The sequence below is a fragment of the Atractosteus spatula genome, unplaced genomic scaffold, assembly GCF_055471065.1.
Source record: "Atractosteus spatula isolate fAtrSpa1 unplaced genomic scaffold, fAtrSpa1.hap1 Scaffold_55, whole genome shotgun sequence".
Lineage (NCBI taxonomy): Eukaryota > Metazoa > Chordata > Actinopteri > Semionotiformes > Lepisosteidae > Atractosteus > Atractosteus spatula.
This window is the reverse complement of record NW_028296885.1, coordinates 64,182-84,692: the sequence shown is the minus strand read 5'-3', so window position 1 is coordinate 84,692 and position 20,511 is coordinate 64,182. Positions and strand designations below refer to the sequence as shown.

General features: G+C 43.1%; 4 non-coding genes and 1 pseudogene across 4 annotated transcripts; all 5 read left to right on the top strand.

Annotated features, from left to right (window-relative positions):
• Window positions 1–15,703: 15,703 nt before the first annotated feature.
• Window positions 15,704–15,822, top strand: LOC148806277 (5S ribosomal RNA). Its single transcript, XR_016089637.1, has one exon. It is a non-coding gene; the product is annotated as a 5S ribosomal RNA (ribosomal RNA).
• Window positions 15,823–16,359: 537 nt separating this feature from the next.
• LOC148806276 (5S ribosomal RNA) lies at window positions 16,360–16,478 on the top strand (annotated as a pseudogene).
• A 537-nt stretch (window positions 16,479–17,015) lies between these two features.
• LOC148806275 (5S ribosomal RNA) lies at window positions 17,016–17,134 on the top strand. The gene has a single exon (XR_016089635.1). It is a non-coding gene; the product is annotated as a 5S ribosomal RNA (ribosomal RNA).
• A 537-nt stretch (window positions 17,135–17,671) lies between these two features.
• LOC148806274 (5S ribosomal RNA) lies at window positions 17,672–17,790 on the top strand. The gene has a single exon (XR_016089634.1). It is a non-coding gene; the product is annotated as a 5S ribosomal RNA (ribosomal RNA).
• A 537-nt stretch (window positions 17,791–18,327) lies between these two features.
• On the top strand, window positions 18,328–18,446 carry LOC148806273 (5S ribosomal RNA). Its single transcript, XR_016089636.1, has one exon. It is a non-coding gene; the product is annotated as a 5S ribosomal RNA (ribosomal RNA).
• The last annotated feature ends 2,065 nt before the right edge of the window (window positions 18,447–20,511 follow it).

The window sequence follows — 20,511 nt, the reverse complement described above, 5'->3', positions numbered from 1 at the left end:
AACATAGACGAAGGAAGCTCTCTTGTCTTGGACTGCTGACTCCCGGATTTAAAGCGCTCTGGGTGCCAGCTAAGTCTCTAACAAGCACACTATAAAGACAGGAATTACACTTTGCTCACGTCACGCATGGAATGGCGAGGCTACTTGTTCCAATATTATCTAGTCTCACCTCATATGGTGCCGATTCCTGGTTTTCATTTAAGAAAGAGCACTGCAAACACCGTAAACAGTGCAAAACGTGTGATGAAAGAAGTCTTTTCCCCCCTTTGTCTAAAGCAGAACACAGCGGAGTCATGCCGAGGGTTGTGAGATCAAGATTTCAGTGGAGCACTGTCGTCTACGTCTTTAGCTACATGAGTTGGACATCCTCTTGTACACGGAAAGCAGATTGAGATCCTCTGACATGAAAAGTGCCAGATAAAAGCCATTTCTCATCCTTTCTCTTACTGGTGGAGCTATCGCATGTAAATGAGGCAACTTGCAAGGCGAGCAGGCTCGGTGCACACCGAACGCAGATGTCTCAGAGCAGTTGAGACGTGTCCAAGTGGCTGTCAAAGGACGGCCCTTTGCCGGCGCCGTGGCTTAGTTGGCTAAAGCGCCTGCCTAGTAAACAGGAGATCCTGGGTCCGATTCCCAGCGGTGCCTTTCTTCCTGTCTTACTGTACAGAATTTATCCTTACGGGCAAATCCCATGCCTTTTAATTCAGGTGAATGCAAGTTATCGTTTCCTTTCTGGAACAACTTGTTTTGAAAGAAATCTATACAGCTTGCGAAAGATGAAACACAAATCTTGCTTATCAGTGAAGAAGAGGTACTCCCAACAGGCCAGCTAATACCAGCAGTGTTTTTTTTTCACCCTAACCCAGAGAATGGAGAAAAGCGAGGCGCCTGTGGCTCTGCAGTGTAATCAGTTCGCGAGTTTGGCGGTTAGCTGAAAGAGTGGCAAATGGAGCTCGCCCCAGCCCGTCCTTATTCTTTTAAAGAGGATAAAAAATTAACTTCGCCGCCATTACTACCAGCTTTAAAAGACTGCCATGGGCACGGAAAAAAACACACTACAGATGACTTTTCTGGAACTGAAGCAGAGATTCCTTTACGAACCAACTGATAAAGCTCAGCCAGTGAATACTGTTAACAGAATGTGAAAGCACGATCAACTTTGTAACTGCAACCACAGGAAAAACAGCAAGAAGCAGGCTCCATTCCCCATTTAAATCTGTCGTGCGAGGCATGCTTCTTGAACGCATGAAGTAAATCCCACGATCGCTTTTGAACTTGGACAAAGTACTTCCAAAGGAGCGCTATGCGCAAAGATTTAACATGCTCAACCCCCGCCAACGATTCGGTGTGAAGAAGCAGAACATTCAAGTTTCACAGACAGAAGCGGCACGCCAGCACAGCCAACATTAAAACGGAGGGCACACTACGATTTGCATTGACACAAAAGTGATCTGGGCAGACGTCGTTCCCTGCATAACGCAAAAAGTGGCAAAGCGCTTTTGGGTTGAGAGGACACAAGAAGGTTTTTGTTTTGTGCCTTGATGTCAAGCTGAGAAAGTATCTTTAAACACTTTGCTTAGTTTCTCGAGAGACTGCCAAAAAGCAGTTCCCTCCCTTTGGTCTGAAGTCAGCTGAAAGGAGGGGGCGACAGAAGCACCTGGCAGTGGTGGGATTCGAACCCACGCCCCCCAAGAGACTGGAGCCTTAATCCAGCGCCTTAGACCGCTCGGCCACGCTACCCGCTGTGCGCTGTCTCTTTGTCTCGTTACTTGCTCGGAGGAGGTCGGGTGGGTTTTGCTCTTGTCGCCCGACTTAGTGGCGTTATGACCGTGGAACCGACTGCACCTGCTTTTTCTGAGATGCTTCCCCTCTCATGGCGAGATCTCGACTTCTTTAACACCTCTGGATAAAGATCGTCTGTGGAGCAGGTTTCAGACCTCTGCGTACAGCACCCTTGATGTCATTTTATCTTTACAGCAGCCGCATCCGGAAAGTTGTGTCTTTTACGTTTTATTTGAACAACAAAACTACATACAATACAAACAAGAGCACATATAACGTATCAAGAAAATCATCAGGGGCACATGCTATAATACAATTACACTTTATGAAAAACGATTACACAAGGTAAATAAAGATAAGGTCCGCACAGCTTGTTCTTACATTTCGAAAGAGTCCGTAAATACCCCTTTACATCTATTTTGAACTGTTCAAACGTAGGACTCTTCCCAGACCATTTCACTTTATACCACATTCCTAAACGAGGATGCATCTCCTGTTTTAGAACTATTTTGGCCGTGTGGCTTATACAACGCACCCACAGTATTTTAATGGTGGACTGCAGATCTGTGCTATAGTTCAGTCGAATTCGAAGGATCCAGCAATCGTACTGGATTTGACAGGGATTCTGAAATGTCTCTTGCAAAAGTATTCGGGTTTGCTTGAACCTTTGATAAAAAAAAGTGATCTGATCTGAAACTACCCAGCTTACAATCTCTGAGGTAGTTGTCACTAAACTCGGACGTGATGTGCCGTGTGCCTTTACTTTTGTAAAAAACTGGTATTGGGTAAATTAAAGTCGAAACCCAAAACAGTTACATAATTAAGAGTAAATGCCTCCTAATAGCTAGCAAACGCTCCTAGTTAGTAAAGTTGTTTGTGTCCCTGCCTGTCACGCGGGAAACTGGGGTTTGATTACCGACGGGGAGACAGCTAGTTTTTTATGATCAGATTCCAATCTTTAATGCTGTGTGTGAGAGTTTACGTAACTTTCCTTTTCTCACATTTTCTGACGACTATTCCGAAGGAGCGCCCTGTCAACTCCTAATACTTTTAAAAAAAATCTACCTGCATGTTTGATTATTTTTGTTTTATTTAGAAAAAGTTCAATATTGATCATAACTAAAGAAAATAATGATCAGAAACAAAAACAAAATGTTGAAGATGCGACTCAATCTTGAATCAGAGCTGGGTGACACGGGCTTCTGTTCTGATATGGTTGTACGAGAAACAGGAGGAATCTTTTCTCTCCTATGGAGCATGAGCTGAATCAGGAATGAGACATTTCGTGTGTTTGTGCATATGTCAACGCATGACCTACATCGTAAAACTAAAACTAAATTAAAAACTAACATTAAGTTTTCAGAGACATTCATTTATATACAAACAAGAGATAGACAAAGCAATAATTCTACATTAACTTGTCCTGCACTGATCAGACTAATTGAAATGGTCTGATTCAGAGCCTGTGCAGCTCGTGCTAATACAACATTTTCCTTTGATTTCCTTTGAGGGCGGAGTTGTCTTTAAAATCTGGATTAAATAAAAAGGAGTGACGTCAGTGTAAAACAGCTTTCCTTCTTGGGGAACAACGGTTGTGTTCCATATTTCTAATTATTTTGGTTTCAAGATAGCAATTTAGGATGAAACATAAAAGCCAGCTGGATAAAGCCGTTACACGTCATTTACAATGGTCTTTCAACTAATAGCCCGTGCAGGGATCAAACCCCAGCTGTTGGTACGAGTTGCGTAAGGCTCTGCAACATGCAGATGAGAAACTAACCTCTGCTTCTTCATTATATACACAGTGAGCTATATATGCGGGCTTACTGCCCCCTACGGGCTCTGTATTTGATTGCGGTACAAGACCGGCCGTGGAGAAATGAAGTGAAGAGGGTGTGTTCATTAAAAGGCTCATAGCATCCCTGGATGGTCTCAAACCACCACCCTTTTGGTTAACAACCGAGCCACAAAGACTCATGTACAGCTTAACACTTCTCGGTCTCAGTGTAAGTGATACACTCCGTAAAATTTCTGGAGAATCATTTGTTTTTAAAGGAAAATCGCCAACAGATCAATTGGAGTTTTTTCATTCTATACTGCAATTTCTGAAGGGTACCCTGTGAAAATACGAATTTTGACGAGAAGGGATGGACATATAAGGTCAGCAGGCTTGGGGAATTGGACCTTATGGTGAAGGCTGCGGGCTCGGCATCAGCAGAACCTGATCAATATCGGTTGACTCCGATATACTTTGACAACTTAACTTCTGGATTTAGAGACATTTACCTTAGTGTCGGTATACTAAGATGTTTTGGTAACGAGGAAGGAGGGACAAAGCAAATTGGCAGAATGTGTGCTATTTTGTTGACTACAAGTCCTCACATGCCAGAGGGTCAATATTAAAAAAAACGTAACAGTATAATCTCTTGTACTTCACAATTTAATAGTGTCTGTTACATTGTGTCTCACACCTCAGTGTCAGAATTGTGAGACGAGTTTGTAATCAGGAGGGAGGGCCATAGCAATTCAGCAGAAATTGCATTCACCTTTTCCCAATGCATTCTTACATGCCATTTTCTCACATGCCATGCTCAGAGGGTCATATTTTTAAAATGGTATCATAAAATGTCCTGAAGTTCAGGATTTTGACAGTCTGTTATATTGTGTCTCACACCTTGATGTCAGAAATATGAGACGATTTTAAAATCAGAAGGGAGGGCCCTAGCAATATAGCAAACATTGCATTTACCATTTGACAATGTCTTCTCTCATGCCATGTTCAGAGGGTCGTATTTAAAAAATGGTACAGTACAATGTCCTGAAGTTCAGGATTTTGATAGTCTTTTCCATTGTCTCTCACACATCTGTGTCAGAATTTTTAGACATTTTTATAACCAGGAGGTAGGTTCGATCACCCTCTGCTCATCCTCAGTTAACCATATAGTCTCATATGCCATGTTCTAAATGTCCCATTTAAAACTGCTATATTAAAATTTCTTGTAAAATGCAAGAGTTTGAGACTTTTTATGATCAGAAGGCAAGGTCGTGGAAAATATGCAGAAAGTGCCAGTGAATTTACGTTTTGCCTTTGTCTTATTTACTCGTGGTATAACATGCCAGTTTGTTTTATTGTGAGTTGTGTTTCTGAAATGTGTTTCATACAAAAATGCAATTTGGACAGTCTCTACTTACATATTCCCCTTTACTGAGGAAATGTACAGTAATACATCCGGATAAGTATTTTTAAAAACGACTGTAGAGAGCCATCTTCAGGCGAAAGACGACATAACATCATAGCAGCAGCATTTAAGATGGAACGAAAAACGCAAAGCAGCAGCTCGCGAATAAGAAGCCAACTTCAGCCTCGTTAGTGCAATAGCATTAGGTGAGGTGGAAAAATATGTCTTGATCTGAATCTTAACATTTTTATAGGAGGTGTTCTAGGACCTCTTGCCTCAGAAAAAAAAAACTGCCAGTACATCACTTATTTCTACTCCATCAATAGCAGCAGTGTTATCAGTACTGAGCCCTAAATGTAGGTCCTATCATCACATAAAAAGTCGAAAGTATCGACTGCATTCAACTGATAAAATGTATCTTCTATGAGAGTTATATCTTTATCCAAAATACATCGGAAACAAATTTGCACGTTTTTTGGGGGGGATCCCAAAGACTGACACTCAAAACTTTTTTTTCCTTCTTTCCAGGAGGGAGGATTATTCAGATGCAAACATTGTCCCAAAATCAATGTACTCTCCATTGATATTCAAATCCTCAAATTCTTCATCTGAACGTCGATATTGAAATATGATATCGTACAAATTGTGGTTTTCTTTTTAAAGCAAATTTTATGCTTTAAATTAAATAAATTGTATTTATTATGAATGTGCCGGAAATTTTTCAGTACTTTAGAGGGTTCTGCCATTTTAGATGTTATGCTGTTCCTGTCTGATTTATCAAATGTGTCATTTAAATCTCCAGTCATTTCTATATCAGTCTGAAGGCCTTGCAGTAAAGATTGCAATTCATCCAAAAATGCCAAGTTTCCCACTGGTGATACATACAAGGAAATGAATGTATATTTCCCCCCCAAATCAACAAATTTAAAATCAAATACCTCCCTCATCTGCAGGTGGAGAGAATAATGTCAGAAGAAATACAGGTTTAAAAGTCAGGAGCATTGATAGTCCTATTTTAAAATGACACTAAAATGCTCACAATATATTAAAAAGCTCTGTAAAATGCAAAAATAATAAAAAAAATATTAAAACAAGGTAAAAAGAAATAATACACAGTTATAAAGCTCAGGGATTATCAATGTGAAGTTACAATGGGTTGATTGTGTTTCATGTGATTTAAAAAATAAAATGTTTGCAAAAAATCCACTTACAATATGCTAAAAATGGCAAGAATACTTAACCTTTTACTACCAGTGACATATTTAGCCAATGTCCGCCTGGAATTTCCTCCCCCTTAAACATTTGTTATATCTCTGCAGCAGAACATAGCAGGAGCCTGGTTCAGGTCTTAAATTGAAGCTAACCCCCTTGGCTTTGAGTGTGAATAGTCAAATTTCTTATATTGCTTAATGTGTTCACTCAGCAGACAAACATATGAAAAAAAAACAAAAAAAACAGCTGGCGAACATTTTTTTTTGGTCTTCAGAGGTCAGATTTTTCAACTATATGCATGTCAAGGGCCTGGGAATGATTTGAAAACCTTGTTCTAGGTGGCTACTAGCTTGGATAAAAAATTGGGACAAATTGATCAATTAGAAAAAATTCTACATCATGTTTTGTGAAGACTGGACCTGGAATGAAATGTCACGCCTATAATAAAAAATCATAAAATATAGAAAATAATAAGAATAAAAACCATTGCAATTGCTATAAAAACCTTAAGACACTGCTAGAGAGCCTTTATCTGCTGTTATGCAATGAAAAAAAACCTCAGAGTTGCCTTCTGGTGTGAAAAAAAGGAGCACTGATAAGAAACTGATAAAAAAAACTGATTGATTATCCCTTCTGAGTCAATGATTGACAGCTAAAAATGCAGCCTGAAGCTTCTAGAGGAAGTCTCACCCCCTAAGGGCTCTGAATGGCTGAAAATACAAAGAATGACAGCGGTTTTTACCAATCAAATCGCCTTATTTCTGGCGCTCGTTCTTCAAACATTTACTACGTCATCAGTAACGTTTACTAGTCTCTAGCTCTTGAGATAAACTAGTCTGGGTTATTTTGGATATATATCATGCTCCAGAATAAGGTAAAAACATGGGATATATATATATATATTTGCTGTTTTTTGCTTTTGCGGTTTTGTTGGTAAAAATGTATGATATTGACATGCTGTGCTTGACGGGTTGCCGTGTGTTTTTATTGGGATTCTGCTAGTTCATTAATTTATTGGTTTATTGCATAATAGTGTCATGTCTGAGGAAACAAACTTTATGGTTTTGTTGTGGTGATATTTGAGAATACGTGCATGTGAGAAAATTTGTGGAGCGGTTTCAAACAAACGTTGTTTATCTCGCGTTTATCTTAAAAATAAAAAGTGTCATCTGGGGAGACAGGAGTGGTCCTCGGTGACCGCGATCCGGGCTAAGTTAACAGGTGTGTAATTTTAAAAAAATAAAACAAGTTAAAAATAAATACTAAATGGGTTTAACATTCAGGAATGTAATTGGTCAGATGCTTACGATAAGTGATGCTGGTGTTTCGTGTGATTTAGCGAATTCAAAAAAATATTAATTTTAAAAACGGCAAGAGCTCGTATGGAAAAAAAAAAGTTCGTAAGTATCTTTGTTACAACAGCCGCGCCAGAACTATTCAGATACTGTACATCAGAAAAGTACCTGAACTTGACTGGTTTATATTCAGTTATGTGCATTGGGAACGAAAGGGAGACTTAGATGGATTTTATTAGGGTTTTAGGAATCAGAAAATTTATTTTTACACGTTTATGCCTACGAGCAGAAATAACTTCCTGCTTTCAGCGCTTTTTTTGTTTCTGCTTGTAACCTCGAACAGAGAAACCCAGTACTGACTCACAGAAACACCCCGGAGTTTCTGTGTTTCTGGGATTTAAGAGGGATGTATGCAGCGGTGTTACTAGTCTGGAAGGAGGAGACGCGCATTCCGCACGGGGAGCGTAGAGCAATGAGCCGCACCTGCTGCGCGCTGAGTCCTGTCCTATATAACCGCTGAGCACGGATACACAGAGTCTTCAGCCAGTGTTGGAGATTTATGATTTCAATGTTTTTTTTTCCTTTTGAGCAGAAGATGGATTTCTTCCTCTAGTTAAAGTTATTGGAGTTGTGGTTACTGTGCAAGACCGTCGGGAATAGCGCTTTTATTTATTTTTTATCAAGCAGTCTCCTGTATACTGTACGTGAAATAAAGATAAGAGTGCTTTCTTGATACTTCACAAGAGTATACATAATTTACGAGCTGTATTAAAAAAAATGAACTGGAAGAAAAGCAATAGGGCTGGAGTTTATAGACTGTGATGCAAATACGAGAGTAGGAGAGGAGGGGACTAGTTCAGGAGCACAACCGGCCCTCTCCTGCCCATTCTCCCACCAGGGTCTGTTGTAACCCAGTGTGAAATTCAGCTCCTTGCAGTTCAGCTTTTGATCACTCAGCTGCTTTGCCCTGGGAATATGGGGCAAATAAAGGAGATAGCAACCAGACTAGAGGGAGAGTTTTTATTCCTAAGGGATGACTTGTTTTACAACAGCAGACAACTTAAAGAAACAAAAACCTCTGTTCTGCTGCTCCAGGTTGGTTCCACTGGGAACAAGTGTGGCCAGGAGCTCATGAACAGTAATTAGGGGTTGTTTCCACAAGGGGGGCTGGAGTAAGTTAGATGTCAAGGGCAATAAAACTCATTAGACCTAATTGACCAGTTAAAGTGAGTTGTTCTGCTTTCTGCACAGAAACCAGTGCTCTCTTCTCAATGTGTGGGTGAGTCTGTCAGTGATATAACAGCTAGGCAGGACTGCCACTGTGGTCTATTTCATCACCTGTGACCCCATCTTCCAAAGACAATAGTCCAATCTAGCATAGAGTGTCCCGGACTGCTCCGTCAGTGACAGTGAGAGGTTTATCTTGTCTCTTGTTCCGCCAGAATGTAACAAATAGTGACCCCTTAATGGAGGAAACTTTAGCTTTTGTGGGTAATTATACCACTTGACAATGTTACAGGTGTTGGGGGGGGGGGACCCCTAGTGATCCCACAGTCTCACATAGACAATGGCCAGTCTACACAAACCTCCAGTCAACACAGCCCTGACCCCTGTTATGTCACCCAGGTCTACACTGTGAGACAATGATTATTTAGGAAAATTGTAAGGAATGCATTCCAAAGCAGTCAATGGAAGTATGGAATTAAAATAGTCAAGTCTTGATAAATAGAGTATATTATCTATTTATTATATCTTTACATTGTAACAAAAACAAATTTCAAGTCCATTATGAGCACACACAGCATATTAAAGATGGGTCTCTGCACTGTAAAGGAATCTCAGTTCACTTATAAAAACTTTAGCTAATAAACCTGAAATGTCATTTCTTTTACTGCTTGTTCTTTAAGGTACTAACTCATTGACATTATGTAGATTAAAATAAGACATGTTCACAAAGAAAAAGCATTTATCACAAATGTATCATGCCAAATAAACTCTAGTAATCAAGAGCAATTAAGAAAAGGAAACAAAACCATCTTTTGAGGATGCCAGATAGAAATGTAAACACACACTCACACGTGGGGCCAATCTTACCAGAAATCAATTAACCCACCAATGATCTTGGACTGATGTCTGAAAACCAGAGCAAACAGTACAATATTAAGGTACTAAAGCTATTAGTAGAACAGATCTAGCTTCTCAACATAATACTTATGTCTGAACTTCATTGAATAGTGACACTTCAATCTTTCATATTCAATATTTTTCACAAAATCAACAGCTGAGAACAGACCGCCATATACCTTTATCCAGTGGTTTTCAGAGCAGAGACATCCGTGTGGGCAAGAGTTCTTTCCCTGAGGTCCACTGCACGTCAGCTAGCCACGTTCTGGCTGGGTCGTGTGTACTCCTGGGAACGTCGCCTGTAATGAATATTGGGGACTTTGTACAAATGAATAATGTGAGCATATTAATATGATTTGTGTTGAAGCCAAACATAGACAATCACTGTTAAAACTTGAATTCAACCTCCAGTGTCTGCTTTTGAAATGCTGATCATCACCCGTCTTCTGGCTTCTAGATGCACGTGTTAATGGATATTTCTTGTCTTCTTTTTTTTCCCCCCATATTTCTGTATCATTAAGTACTTCTGGGTCATTTCATGTACCTCGTGGCATCTTGGCTGGTGGTGAATGGCAGGCAGCTGCTCTAAAAATAACATGCCTATTAATATGATGTTGAAGACAAAACCAAAACAATACAACTTTGTTTTGCACTTTACAATTTATCACAAGCTTGTCATATTTACAGTCATCGACTGATTTAGGCTGCTGTTCCTGTGAAAAATGTCCTTTGTTTAAGAAAGATTCAATTTAAAATCTTTAGGTTTTAAATATAAACCACTGGCAATATGGTAATCACTTTTACAACTTTTAAGAAGTTGCAAGATCCATATCCCTTCCTTATGAACTTGAACTTTATTGCCATATGTAACCGGTACTGGTACAATGGAATTCTTACTCACAGAAAGTCTCTCGATTGTAAAACAAGTGTAAAAAACAAGACAAAGTGCAAACAGTGCATCAAGACAATGTACAAACAATAGACAATGTGCAAGTAAACATGTAGACAGTTTGAATGTAAACAATACAGACGTGTAAACAATGACTGGAGATGTGCAATAGATAAGAAATCATAAAGAGGTAGATGGTGATGGTGTAGGTGAGGTCCGAGGGGGATGGCTAAATGTGTTCGCCAGTCTCACTGCTTGTGGATAGAAGCTATTGAAGAATCTAGTGGTAAGTGTCCGTATGCTCTTATATCTCTTGCCTGAGGGCAGTGGGGTGAAGAGCTCCTGCCCGGGGTGGTGACTGTCCTCTGTGATGGCCAGAATTCTACCACGGCAGCGGTCCTCATAGAGCTGTTTAATCTCGGTGAGACCGCAGCCGATGATCTTCTGGGCCATATTGACCATTCTCTGCAGTGCCTTTCTTTCTCGCGAAGAGGTGTTGCCATACCACACGGTGATCCCGTTGGTGAGGACGCTCTCGATGGTGCAGCGGTAGAAGTTCACCAACACATGTATTGGCATCCCCCATCGCTTGAGGCACCTCAAGAAATAAAGGCGCTGCTGAGCCTTCTTCATGATAGAGTCAGTGTTCACAGTCCAGGTTAGATCTTTAGAGATGTGAATTCCTAAAAACCTAAAGCTGGTGACTGTTTCCACTTCCATTCCATCAATACTGAGTGGGCTGTGAGTGTATGGCCTGTGTCTCCGAAAGTCCACTATTAGCTCTTTCGTTTTCTTTATGTTCAAGTCCAGGTTATTGCTATGACACCACCTAAGCAGCTGTACAACTTCATCCATGTAAGTGGACTCGTCATCATCACTGATCAGTCCTATTATAGTGGTGTCATCGGCAAACTAAATGATGCGGTTGTTGCTGTGTCTTGCTGTGCAGTCGTGAGTAAATAGGGAGTACAACCTTGGACTCAGACAGCAGCCTTGTGGGGTTCCAGTGCTCAGGGTGAGTGGTGTTGATGTTTTATTGCCTATCCGCACCACCTGTGGTCTCTCGATAAGAAAGTCCAGCAGCCAGTTGCAGACAGAGTTGCACAGACCTAATCCCCTGAGCTTTGTCACCAGTTGACTGGGTATGATGGAATTGAATGCTGAACTGTAGTCCACAAACAGCATTCTCACATACGAGTTCTTAGTGTCCAGGTGTTCCAAGGCTGTATGCAGAGCCAGGGAGACAGCATCATCCACTGATCTGTTGTTCTGGTAGGCGAACTGCAAGGGGTCCAGGGACTCTGTGATGGAGGAGTTGATGTGTGACAACACCAGCTTCTCCAGGCATTTCATCACCACAGATGTTAATGCTACTGGGCGGTAATCATTCAGGCATGTCACTTTTGCCTTTTTGGGGGTTGGAACAATAGTGGTTTTTTTGAAGCAGGTGGGGACCATGGACTGTGACAGGGAGGAGTTAAAGATGTCCGTAAGCACTGTGGTCAGCTGGGCTGCACATGTCCTTAGGACTCGAGGTGGTATCCCATCAGGCCCTGCAGCCTTACGGATTTTCACCCTGCTCAGAGTCTTCTGCACGTCCTGCTCTGAGAGTTTCAGAACAAACTCGCCCTGCACACTTGGGGTCTTCTCAGCATTGCCCATGTTCAGAGCATCAAAGCGGGCATAGAAATGGTTCAGCTTGTCAGGCAGGGATGCCTTGTTCGTGTCAATCTCCTGGCTGCAGCCCTTGTAGCCTGCGATTGACTGTAATCCCTGCCACAGCCTCCGGGTGTCAGCGCACTGCGTTTCAAGCCGCACTCTGTAGCTCTGTTTGGCGCGTTTTATGGCTTCCTCTAATGCATACCGTGATTTCTTGTACAGCTCTTTGTCCCCCGATTTGAACGCGATGGATCTATCTTTTATTTTATTGCGAATGTCGTTGTTGAACCACGGTTTCTGATTGGGAAATGACCTAATTTTCATTTCTGGTACACAAATGTCGGTGCAGTATTTAATATAGCTGGTGACCGCGTCCGTATACTCATTTAAATCTGTGTCGGGAGCTCTGAATGCGTCCCAGTCTGTACTATCAAAGCAGTCTATTAACTTGCTTTCCGCCTCCTCAGACCAACAACGCACTGACCTGTTCGCAATGGGGGAGGTCTTCAGCTTCTGTTTGTACTCAGGAAGCAACAGGAGAGCGATGTGGTCCGACTTACCGAAACTCGGTTTGGGAAGCGCTTTGTATGCTCCTTTTATTGTTGTGTAGCAGTGATCCAAAATATTGTCTCCTCTTGTCGGTACTGTGACATGCTGAATGTATTTTTGCAGTACTTTCCTCAGAGTGCAGTGGTTGAAGTCGCCAACTACAATTGAGACGGCTTCTGGGTGGGAGTTTTCGTGCTTGTTGATAATATCGTGGAGTTCGCTATGTGCTGCTTCCACGCAGGCTTGAGGTTGAATGTAAACGGTTGTGATGATAGTGGCGGAAAACTCCCTCGGCAAATAAAAGGGTCGACATTTTATGGTCAGGTGTTCTAGATTCGGCGAGCAGGATTTAGAGATTACCTTCACGTCGGTGCACCACTTGCTGTTGACCAGGAAGCAGACGCCTCCTCCTTTGTGTTTGCCGGTTGCTTGGTGGTTTCTGTCCATGCGGTAAATGGTGAACCCCTTTGGCTGGATGGCGGTGTCCGTGACGCATGCATTCAGCCAGGTTTCCGTGAAGGCATAAACACAGCAGTCCCTCAGGTCCCTTTCCGCATTGATCCGACAATGTAGCTCATCTATCTTTTTGTCCAGTGACTGAACATTAGCTAACAAAATAGACGGCAGCGGTGGTCTGTGCGGACGCCTTCGTGGTCGCGCTAGTACGCCGCCTCGTCTCCCCCGGCGTCTGCCCACCTGTTGTTGTTGTTTGCCGCATCTTTGTCCGATCCAGCAGGTGGGGTCCGGTACGTGAAAAAAGTTGTTTGATGACATTAAGGAGTCTGTCCTCAGGTTTAAAAGCGTTTGTCTATCATAAGTAATGACAGACATTGAGCGTCCAACACAAAACAAGAGTATTAACGTATAAATAAACATTAAAACAGACACACAACGAGAGAGGTTTCTGTAAACCGTCGCCATCTTTCCATCTTTTCTTATATCCTTGCTGATGAGAATGAGAAATGCTATTTTCAAGACATTAACACGAATATAATTTTTACATTAATTCCAAGATACAAGAAAATGAATATCTTCAAAATATGCACTTTAATATACTTACTTAGTTTCTTTTTTGGAAATGGTCAGTGAACCAACCACTCCAGAGCTTGTCCTTCACCTTGAAATTATTTCCTGGAAATGCTGTAATCACAGAGGAGCTCTTCTCCCCTCAACAATGTCCCTTTTTGTCACAGACAGAATTATGACAGACTGTTCGTTGATTATAAATGACTTTCTTACAGCCCTTACATTGTCTTTTCTCTTTGATTGATTTATCCATCTTCCGATTTGCCTCCTTATCCGGGAGGCAGGCTCAGTGTTTTTCACGAGCATCAATGCACAGTTTTTGTGCAGGTTCATCTGAAAAGAAAAGACATCTCATGTCTCTCTCTGTCATCTGTGAGCTTCAGCAGTTGTCTTTGTGATGACCTTGCCATTGTAATCACACACCACCTCTCCCTTCTGGAAACACCTGGAAGTCACAAACTTCTACCCCTTCACAGTGTAGTGTGCTCTCACGAGGCACCAGTTCTGTAGGTTTTGGGCATTTACGGGGACAATTATTAATTGTAGCCATAAATTACAAAGTTGATTCTTTTGATGGCTTTAGAATCCAACCATGCGATATAACTCAAACAACGCACACACACAGGTACTAATACACGAGCATACATTTATTAATACATAGAATATGCATGTAAACCTAACAGATCTTATCGAGAGGGTTATCAGAATACAAAAGGTATATATTCAGTCAGTTACGAAGAGTTACATATATCAAGAGGACATACGTTCAGTATATCATTCATTGAGACCGTTTCGTAAATGAACTTGGTTATAACTTCTACATTAGATACTCAAAACAAGTACATAACTCTTAGGAATTAAATTGATATCAACTGGTTGGGATAACAATTGAATTCTCGAGCAGTAATGCATTGAAGTTGAATACTCATCCAATCTCTGGGGATTCAGATCTCCTGCGGGCTCTCTGGCTCCGTGCCAGGCTGTGCTGTGCTGCAGATGCTCACTGACCGGCTAGTTAGTGTTGGCTTTAACTAGCAAAGTTTGTGCACAGGAGAAAAGATGACTGTGGGTCCCAGCAAGTCAGGAAGAGGACCGGTTCATTCCTGATGAAGCGCTAGTTCTGAATAGTGATTCAGCTGTCCACAGTTCCGATCTGTTCACAAGGCTTGCTGCTGGTGCTTACCTCAGGTGGATCCTCTGCTTACTCTCTGGCAACCTCCGCTCTAGACTCTTAGAACAAAGGAAAGTTCTGGCACTCGGACACACTGGCCGTTCCGTGGTTGTCCGGGCTGAGTCTCAGGATGGTCAGGAGGCGCACTGCGAGAATGTCCTGCCCTTGGGAGCCTTTTGCTCCTGGGCCGTCCTGCCCTGGAATTCTCCTTTGAATTCCCTTTAGAAAAGTCCAGGAAATAGTCTCTCAGGCCCTCTGTGTTGCCTGTTTTTACCTGGAGGAACTTCAGCTCGTTCATTGGCTGAAAGTTCCATGGGCATCAGAGTCCCACGTGGGTTACTCGGCCCTACCAGTCCCTGATTGGTTGATCAAGGTGAGATGTGAGTCACTTACTCCTGACACTTAGGAATGCAGTCCAGATGTCCATCTGGCACACCCTAGACAGATAGGCGCCAATGGATGACCATTGATCATGATAGCTAGGCTTAGCTAAGTACATCCCCATTTGGGAGCTGTCCCTTATCAAAAGAAAACATCTTTAAATCAGCCTGCATGAATAGTTTCTCTGTGGCTGCACCACAGAGATGAACAGAGAGATGGGGCCTCATTAGAAAAAGCACAGCAACACTTAATTCTGTCTTATTAACAACCATTGCCGCTACAAGTGAAAGGCTGAAGTGAAATAGAGCGGGGACGAAGGCAGTGAAGAGAGAGAACGTGGGAAGAAGAGAAAAACGCAAGGGAAATAAAGCAGCGTCGTAAAAGAGGTGACGGAACTGTCCTCTCTATAAGAAGGGTTCCAGCGAGCCTTGCACTCGCTTACGGCCACACCCCCTTGAGCACGCCTGATCTCGTCTGATCTCGGAAGCTAAACAGGGACGGGCCTGGTTAGTACTTGGATGGGAGACCGCCTGGGAATACCAGGTGCTGTAAGCTTTTAAGCGCAGGAGGCGCCCTATCCCTGCTCGCTCGCTCATTCCCCTGTTCACACGTGCAGTGCGGCTTGTCCGTCTGTTTATTTGTCAGCTTTGGCGAGACACGGGTGCTTGTGTATTAGCGTGAGCGTTTTTTATTCTGATCGTGAACAGTTTTACAAGTCCGCAAAGGATCGAGGAAAGGTTTATCGCCAGCTGAAAAGAGACACAGCGCTTCGGCTGTGGAGACTTGTTCGGCTGGCGTTCGGGGAGTCCCGTTTTTCAGAATTGTATTGAGATCGTTTTCCACAGAGCTCAGATGTCAAAGCACAGCAGCAGCTCTCCACAGCGATCCTCTATAGCGCCCTTTCTCCCGCAGCTCCGTCCTCATTGGAAGGAAGCAAGAGTGAAAGGCTGAAGTGAAATAGAGCAGGGACGAAGGCAGTGAAGAGAGAGAACGTGGGAAGAAGAGAAAAACGCAAGGGAAATAAAGCAGCGTCGTAAAAGAGGTCACGGAGCTGTCCTCTCTATAAGAAGGGTGCCAGCGAGCCTTGCACTCGCTTACGGCCACACCCCCTTGAGCACGCCTGATCTCGTCTGATCTTGGAAGCTAAACAGGGATGGGCCTGGTTAGTACTTGGATTGGAGAGGGCCTGGGAATACCAGGTGCTGTAAGCTTTTAAGCGCAGGAGGCGCCCTATCCCCGCTCGCTCGCTCATTCCCCTGTTCACACGTGCAGTGCGGCTTGTCCATCTGTTTATTTGTCAGCTTTGGCGAGACACGGGTGCTTGTGTATTAGCGTGAGCGTTTTTTATTCTGATCGTGAACAGTTTTACAAGTCCGCAAAGGATCGAGGAAAGGTTTATCGCCAGCTGAAAAGAGACACAGCGCTTCGGCTGTGGAGACTTGTTCGGCTGGCGTTCGGGGAGTCGCGTTTTTCAGAATTGTATTGAGATCGTTTTCCATAGAGCTCAGATGTCAAAGCACAGCAGCAGCTCTCCACAGCGATGCTCTATAGCGCCCTTTCTCCCGCAGCTCCGTCCTCATTGGAAGGAAGCAAGAGTGAAAGGCTGAAGTAAAATAGAGCGGGGACGAAGGCAGTGAAGAGAGAGAACGTGGGAAGAAGAGAAAAACGCAAGGGAAATAAAGCAGCGTCGTAAAAGAGGTGACGGAGCTGTCCTCTCTATAAGAAGGGTGCCAGCGAGCTTTGCACTCGCTTACGGCCACACCCCCTTGAGCACGCCTGATCTCGTCTGATCTCGGAAGCTAAACAGGGATGGGCCTGGTTAGTACTTGGATGGGAGACCGCCTGGGAATACCAGGTGCTGTAAGCTTTTAAGCGCAGGAGGCGCCCTATCCCCGCTCGCTCGCTCATTCCCCTGTTCACACGTGCAGTGCGGCTTGTCCGTCTGTTTATTTGTCAGCTTTGGCGAGACACGGGTGCTTGTGTATTAGCGTGAGCGTTTTTTATTCTGATCGTGAACAGTTTTACAAGTCCGCAAAGGATCGAGGAAAGGTTTATCGCCAGCTGAAAAGAGACACAGCGCTTCGGCTGTGGAGACTTGTTCGGCTGGCGTTCGGGGAGTCGCGTTTTTCAGAATTGTATTGAGATCGTTTTCCACAGAGCTCAGATGTCAAAGCACAGCAGCAGCTCTCCACAGCGATCCTCTATAGCGCCCTTTCTCCCGCAGCTCCGTCCTCATTGGAAGGAAGCAAGAGTGAAAGGCTGAAGTAAAATAGAGCGGGGACGAAGGCAGTGAAGAGAGAGAACGTGGGAAGAAGAGAAAAACGCAAGGGAAATAAAGCAGCGTCGTAAAAGAGGTGACGGAGCTGTCCTCTCTATAAGAAGGGTGCCAGCGAGCTTTGCACTCGCTTACGGCCACACCCCCTTGAGCACGCCTGATCTCGTCTGATCTCGGAAGCTAAACAGGGATGGGCCTGGTTAGTACTTGGATGGGAGACCGCCTGGGAATACCAGGTGCTGTAAGCTTTTAAGCGCAGGAGGCGCCCTATCCCCGCTCGCTCGCTCATTCCCCTGTTCACACGTGCAGTGCGGCTTGTCCGTCTGTTTATTTGTCAGCTTTGGCGAGACACGGGTGCTTGTGTATTAGCGTGAGCGTTTTTTATTCTGATCGTGAACAGTTTTACAAGTCCGCAAAGGATCGAGGAAAGGTTTATCGCCAGCTGAAAAGAGACACAGCGCTTCGGCTGTGGAGACTTGTTCGGCTGGCGTTCGGGGAGTCGCGTTTTTCAGAATTGTATTGAGATCGTTTTCCACAGAGCTCAGATGTCAAAGCACAGCAGCAGCTCTCCACAGCGATCCTCTATAGCGCCCTTTCTCCCGCAGCTCCGTCCTCATTGGAAGGAAGCAAGAGTGAAAGGCTGAAGTGAAATAGAGCGGGGACGAAGGCAGTGAAGAGAGAGAACGTGGGAAGAAGAGAAAAACGCAAGGGAAATAAAGCAGCGTCGTAAAAGAGGTGACGGAGCTGTCCTCTCTATAAGAAGGGTGCCAGCGAGCCTTGCACTCGCTTACGGCCACACCCCCTTGAGCACGCCTGATCTCGTCTGATCTCGGAAGCTAAACAGGGACGGGCCTGGTTAGTACTTGGATGGGAGACCGCCTGGGAATACCAGGTGCTGTAAGCTTTTAAGCGCAGGAGGCGCCCTATCCCCGCTCGCTCGCTCATTCCCCTGTTCACACGTGCAGTGCGGCTTGTCCGTCTGTTTATTTGTCAGCTTTGGCGAGACACAGGTGCTTGTGTATTAGCGTGAGCGTTTTTTATTCTCATCATGAACCTTATATACTGTATCTCTACATCCCATAACCTTTAACGGCAGGTGCCTGGGTGTGGACATGTTCTGATGTAATATTTAATTTTTAATTTATTAAATAAGTAAACATTTTAGTAAAGTCTGTTATATTGTTAAAATCTATAAGCGTTATAAATATCAATTTTTGCTTGTGCTTATAATTTATCGCTGCTAAATGTGTCTTATTCAATTATTTTAACACTTTTATGACCTATCCACTAAAATATAAAAACCTGCCCTACAACGCTCTTCTCAAAAGATAAAATAAGTTTTACATTTTTTGATTCAATGTAATTTCTTTTCTAGAGAAACACATCATTTGAGGCTTGGGTTGCATGTTAATATTTTTAAGGTTTAAAGACTTTACGTTCACGGTACGTGGAAAATCATTTCAAACTTTTGAAAAGTTGTTGAGAATTTGTCATTGAAATAAGCTTACATATTTTAATTCAAAGTGATTACTTTTCACTCTCGATAAAACACGTGTGATTTTGGGGCGGAGGGATATGGTGGGGCGTTCTAAAACATCACAACCATTTGAAAAATGTCTTGAGCTATGTAGGCATGGTTACAAATGTGGAGTTTATGCTTAAATTAGCCGACTTGCCGGTTTTGAAGTGTGACACCTGAGCTGTCAGGCCCCGATATTGACTGCTGCGAAGATGGCTTCTTTGAGTAGTGAATCATCGGATTCCTCTGCTATGCAAACTGAAGAAGTAGGTTGCTAAAATATTTTTTCTGATAGTGGAATTGTCGTTTCAATCTGCGTTTAGCGTATTTCGTTTTCAACACTTTGTCTTCTTTTTAGCAAAAGCTGACCCAGCACTCAGTGGTGTGTGACAGTGGCTGTCATGTGAACTCATGAAGAGTTGCTACAAATGGTAAATATTAAACCACAGCAAGTTCGAAGCAAACGAAAAACTAACACAAAAGAGGCATTACAATTGTAAATATTTTAGGTAAAAAGCATGCCTATTTATTTTGTTAAGCCTTCCTTTTCTTTTTTCCTTTAATAGAATAACGAAGAGGTCGACGCATCAATCTTCAAACTACCATCAAGCTTGAATGTTTCGTGTCTGTTCATGTGTGTTCGCCAAAATGTGGTTAATGATGATGTTCAACCTAGTTTAGCTAACGATGGCTCTAATGAGCCCGATGCTATGGATCAGATTGTAAAGTCGGTGGTATGTTGCACCTTCAACCATTGTTTAAAGGGGGTTGTGGTTGACGAATGCGCGGCCCGTTTGATTAATCATCCAGGTCAACGGGGTCACACATGCCTAGTTGTCGGGTGCGCGGATGGGTACTGTGGTGTCTCCGGGGGAAAGTTTATGTAAATGAAAGTAGTACTCACACCACACTTTTCTTTCCTGAGTTTCGTGGCTTTTCTTCCTCCAACTATCTTCCAAATACAGTCCGTAATCCGTTCCCTTAATCCTGATCCTATCCGAGTTCCAAAAGTCCGTAATAAAGCCAATCCGCGATGTATCCTTATCCAGTGTCCGTAATCCAAAAACCATAAACCTTTTCTCCTTTCAGTAGTCCGTTATTCTTTAGCCCGATCTTTAACATACACCTCTTTCCTCTCTTTTCCTCCAAACCGCATTCACCTTATCGGCTTCCGCCCTGTTCACTGCCTCCGGGGCACTTATATTTTGGTTCCTGATGCGGCTCAGCTGTGTCTCATTGTTTCTCAGGGTAGACCCTTTCCATGTACCGGTCAGCTGATTCTTTTTGGCAGCCATTTTGCTAAGGTCCATATCTAGTATTTTAAGTAGGTCATTCCGAAAATACCTGTTATGAATGACCCTTCCCCTGGTCATGTTACAGTACAAAGATGTGTTGTTTGCCGCATTAGAAATTTATAAGTGTCTCAGTTTAGCCCGAATTTTATCGGCTG